Consider the following 5,555-nt stretch of genomic DNA (forward strand, 5'->3'; position numbering starts at 1 on the left):
CCCACTCGCCCTTCGCCCCTCGCCCACCGAAGTCCATCCCTCGCCCTCCCTTCCCCCCCCTCCCCCTTCACCCCTTCCCATGCACGAGGCCCCAAATAGCACCTCCTCCTCACAGGACGCCCCGAGACACCCCACTGCACCTCCTTCGAGAATATCACGTTATCGTACACCTCGGCTGAAATAGAGGGGAGGCGCGGGTTGCCAGAGGCGCGACGCCCAGCCCGCCGTCATGCAGCGAGGGGGAACGACACGCCCACTTCGGCTCACTGCAAAGGGTGTTGAGGTCCCCCCGCGGATGCCTGCACGCACACCCACGCACGGAGGGCATTCTGGCACACCGGGCATACTTACGCACCCCCGCCTCGTGTTTGGTTCATCGCGCCGGCACGAATCTGTCATAGACATGGCACGCCCGTCAATACCCGGGGATCGCTCGCCTCGTCTTGTCTTGCCGTGGCGCTGGCTTGCTCTGGCGTGTCGCTTCGTGTCTTAACCCCTTTGCTCCCGTTTCAGTTTTTTTTTTCTTTTCTGTTCTTGCTCCTTTTCCCCAAGTCATTAGCTCTCATTCTCTATCTCCCCCTCGTTCGTCTGCTCAAACTCTTTAACTTTCCCTCTCCCTCTTCTCAATCCTCCCTTTCCCTCTCCTCCTCTCTTCCATCCTCCTCCTCCTCCTCTTTCTCCCCCTCAATCCCTCACCAACAACCCCAAACAAGCCACCACTCCCCCTCACCCCACCCCACCCTCCACTTCCTCCTCACCCTCCACTTCCCCCTCACCCCACCCCCACCCTCCACTTCCCCCTCACCCACCCCCACCCTCCACTTCCCCCTCACCCCTCACCCCACCCCCACCCTCCACTTCCCCTCACCCCTCACCCCACCCCCACCCTCCACTTCCCCCTCACCCCTCACCCCACCCCACCCTCCACTTCCCCCTCACCCCTCACCCCACCCACACCCTCCACTTCTCCCCTCACCCCTCACCCCACCCTCCACTTCCCCCTCACCCCACCCCCTCATCCCTCCCCACCCACCACCCTCCACTTCCCCCTCACCCCCACCCACACCCTCCACTTCCCCCTCACCCCACCCCCACCCTCCACTTCCCCCTCACTCCACCCTCACCCCCCACCCCCACCCTCCACTTCCCCCTCACCCCTCACTCCACCCCCACCCTCCACTTCCCCCTCCTCACCCCACCCTCGCCGTTCCGCTTCGCTAGACGGGTCCTCAGCTGGGAAAGTGCCTTGGGAGATGGCCTTGCATACGAGGACAACACCCAACATGGTCTGCCACACAACTCTTATGGGGTAATAAACGCAGAACGACGAAAAGGGTGGATGGGAAAATGTATGCGTACTAAATAGGGAGAGAGGGAGAGAGGAAGAGGAAGAAAGGAAGAGAGAGGAAGAAAGGAAGATAAGAAGAGACGAAGAAAGAAAGATAAGAGGAGAGGAAGAAAGGAAGATAAGAGGAGAGAAAGAAAGAGGAAGAGAGAAAGGGAGAAAGAGAGAGAGAGAAAGAGAGACCGACCGACCCTAAAGGATCTTGTCCCCTTAACTCCCGGAACGTTCCAGTGATCTCTTGCCTGTGTCACGTTCAGCTGCGAAAGAGAACCTCTTCCAATTTTGCCTCAATTCCTGCAGTCACATTTTCATATTCCATTTTCGAAAGGAATCTTACAATGTACAGGTTCTTCCTTTGTTCTCTCTCTCTCTTTTATCTCATCTGGAGCGTTATTTACTTATCATTTCACCCTCTCTGTTTCACCCCTCTCTCTCTCTCTCTTTTCTTCTTCCCTCTCCCTCTTCGTCTTCGCCTCTCTCATTTCTCCCTATCCCTCTTCCCTTCCCCTTCATCTTATATTCCCGTCCATCCATGTAGTTTCCCCTTCACCTATTGTGCGGTGGGCAGTGGGCGACATTTTCCGTGTTGGCACAGTGCCAGACTAGCCCCTCCCCCTCCCCCCTTCCCTCAGCTTCCCCCTTCGACGCTGCCACCTCCCCCCCCCTTCCCTCTTTCCCCTGCATATCTTCCTTCCTCATCGACACTTCCCTCTCCCTCAACGGCCCCTCTCTCTCCCTTCTCCGCCCTTGCTTCCCCTCAATTTCCTCCTCTTCCCTCGTCTCCTGTGGTCTCCTAGTACAGCGGGTTCCTCCTCTTCCCTCGGGCCTTTTGCCTTCCCTCAGACGCTCGACGCAACGTTATTTAAGCGCTATTTAGAGGACCGTCGCCTCTCCGTTCTCTCTCGTGCCTTCTTTTATAATTATCATATTTATTCCTTCTTTTCTTCAAACACTGATTCGATCCGCACGTGTCGGTAACGCGGAGGATGCCAAGTAATCTTTTTTGTTGTTGTTTTCCCACGAGATAAACACTTCCTGCCAGCGGGGTCGTGAGTGTCAATTCATTCAGAAAAAAAGTAGACTAAGAACTCCACTCTCTGTACATCCAGTGTAAATTAGTGTGAATGAAATATAAAGCCCAGCTCCCCCTTTCTATTCATAGAGTGTTAATAAAATAAGAAAAAAATGAAGTTAATAAAGAACTTGCTCCACAATTCTGCCGAAAATTAAAAGGAAGGAATGATGTAATGACATGGAAAAAAAACGGTTGCCAGTCATCACCACATCCTCATCCTCTTCCTCTTCCTCCACCTCCGCCTGCTCCTCCGTCGTCTTCACTTCAATTTCTTTTACTTCTTCCTCCTCCTCCTCCTCATCGCCCTCTTCATCCTCCACCACCTCGTCTTTTTTCTCCTCCTCTTCGTCCCCATCCTCATTCTCGTATCTTCATCCTCCTATTCGTCCTCATTCTCATTCTCGCCCTTTTCATCCTCCCCTTAGTCATCCTCATCCTCATCCTCGCCCCCTCTTTATCCTCTTTCCTCTGCACTCTTCTCCCCCATCCACCCACTACTACTCTTTGCATGCATCCTCGTACCCATACGCAAGGATTCTTCGACCCCCCCCCCCCCCCCCGAACAAATCCTCTCCCTACCCGTCTTGTCGACACTCCCATCTATCAGATCCCCGTCTTCCCCTACTCCCTATCCCTTTATAACAATCAATAGAATAACACCCCTTTAAACCCACAGCCTCCTTTCACATCCCTGTAATCCCTTTAACCCACCCTTATAAACCCCTCCCTCCCCCTACCACCACTACCCCTACCCCTATCACCCCCTCCCATTACCCCTACCCCTACTACCTCTCCCATTAACCCTACCCCTACCACCCCACCCATTACCCCTACCCCTACCGTCCCTCCCATTACCCCTACCCCTACCGTCCCTCCCATTACCCCTACCCCTACCACCCCTCCCATTACCCCTACCCCTACCACCCCTCCCATTACCCCTACCCCTACCACCCCACCCATTACCCCTACCCCTACCACCCCACCCATTACCCCAACCCCTACCACACCTCCCCCTACCCCTACCCCTACCACTCCACCCCTCCCATTACCCCTACCACCACTCCCATTACCCCTACCCCTACCACCCCTCCCCTACCCCCAACCCTACATCCCATCTCCATGTTGAGGTCGACCTTCGGGCCAATATAGGATCACACGAACGTAACCCCCCTTAGTGGGCAAATCCTCGTCAGCTGACTCAATCTATTCGCCAAACGACTGGCTAATCTCAGCCATCTGGATTAGGTTGATGGACTGTTAATCCCCCGAGCGGCTGATCACTGCACCTGACCGATCGAACCCACAAGCAGCTGATCCGATAGGCCTAAGGAAAAGAAAATAACAGTAATTGCTGACCCATTCCTGTTTTTGTTTCCGAGTGCATGTCAGATCGTTGTAAAAAAAAATGTGATGAGAGAGAATGAGAAAGCAAATGAAAGAAAAAGAAAGTGAGAGAAATGAACCAAAGGAAATGAAAGCGAAAAAGAAAGTAAAGAGGAGTGTGAGAAATGTGACAGCAACTGAAAGAAAAAGTGAGAGAAATGAGCCAAAGGAAATGCAAGCGAAAAAAGAAAGTAAAGAAGAGCGTGAGAGAAATGAGACAAAGGAATAAAAGAAAAAGAAAAGAAGAGAGAAAGATCCACACTAAAAGAGACGCGAGAAAGGGGCAAAGAAGACGAATGACCTTTTCTTGACCCGGCCAGCGTCCAGTCGGGAACACGGGGTCATCCAGGGGCGCCGGCCGTGTTTTGGTCCAGCTCGTGACGTCATCAGCTGAATCTGACGGCGGCGTTGGCTTGTTTCCAGAGCGTGTTATCTGCATCGCTCACATCGTATTCTCTCCCGTCCTCTCTATCACCCCCCTTCGCCCTTACCCCCCTCTGGCACCCCCACCCACCCCTCCCTCCGTGGCACCATGAGCCCGGCGTGCCATGCTAAAACCCCTGGGGCAAGCACTTCGATTCCCCCTCCCCCTCCCCCTCCCCCTCTCCCTACCTCCCTCCCCACCGACAAAGGCCAACAGCCAATCATTATCGCCGACGCCAACTCTCCGGGCCCTTCCGCATTGTGGTTTGCATTCCAGCGAAGACCCCAACATCATTCCCATTCCCATTATCGTAGGCGTCGAAAATCACTCGATATTCCGGGCGGTGTCTCTCCCCTCCTTACCCCTCTCCCCCACCCCCCCACCCCACACCCACACACACCCACACACCCTTGCTCTGAACTCCACAACTATAAAGTAAAAAAAAAACATAATGGTTAGTCGATGTCGCTGGAATGCAAACGGGATCTAATATCTCCCGGGGATGTACTGGGTGAACTCTTGGCCGAGCGAGGCATCTTGCATATGTATTAGGCTGTAACATTACTGGTTTAAATCCTTCCGTCCTTGTTGATATATACATTTCGAGTGCAAGGTTTTATGCGGAAAACTTTGTGTGTCTCTCTGCTCGGACATGTCGCCCCGTCGCGTCGTGGCGAATCTCTGCAGTTCATCTGCCGTGAAAGTTAATTGCTCGTCACATCCATCTTTCTCCTTTTATCTCCTTTCCCCTGACTCTTTTCTTTGCCTCTCCTTTGCTCTTCCTCTCTCTCTCTCTCCTTTTTTTTCCTTCCTTCCTTCTCTACTTCTTTCACCCCCCACACACTCTTCCTTTAATTCCATGCCACATTTATCCCTTCCCGAAGCTTCTTATTCCATGGTTCTTTCCTCACCCCCCCTCCCCATCCCCACCCCATTGCTCCGGCCGCCCTACGTCACTCCACGCCCGTGTCCCTCGACCTGCACCTTTAACTCGTGTACAGCATGGGGGCACATGCACACATACACCACTTCAGCGGAAGAAACCTGCCCACGCAACGAGCCTGAATATATATATGTCTCTCTCTCTCTCTCTCTATACCTCTTCTCATTCTGTATTATCTCTCTTTCTCTCTCTCTCTCATACAATCGAAAGGAAGATGGACAACTTATTATTTTCTTCAATTAGTGTTAATGAATCCGGCCCCGTTCTTGTGTTGCAATTAACGATACCGTAAGATTCCATTTGGCATTCCTCTCCTAATGAGAGTTTCGGAAACTTTGCTTTTCTCTCTTCACAAAATATGCAAGGCTGTTTGAGAAGAAGTTCC

The sequence above is a fragment of the Penaeus vannamei genome, chromosome 39 (genome assembly GCF_042767895.1).
Source record: "Penaeus vannamei isolate JL-2024 chromosome 39, ASM4276789v1, whole genome shotgun sequence".
NCBI classification, from domain to species: domain Eukaryota; kingdom Metazoa; phylum Arthropoda; class Malacostraca; order Decapoda; family Penaeidae; genus Penaeus; species Penaeus vannamei.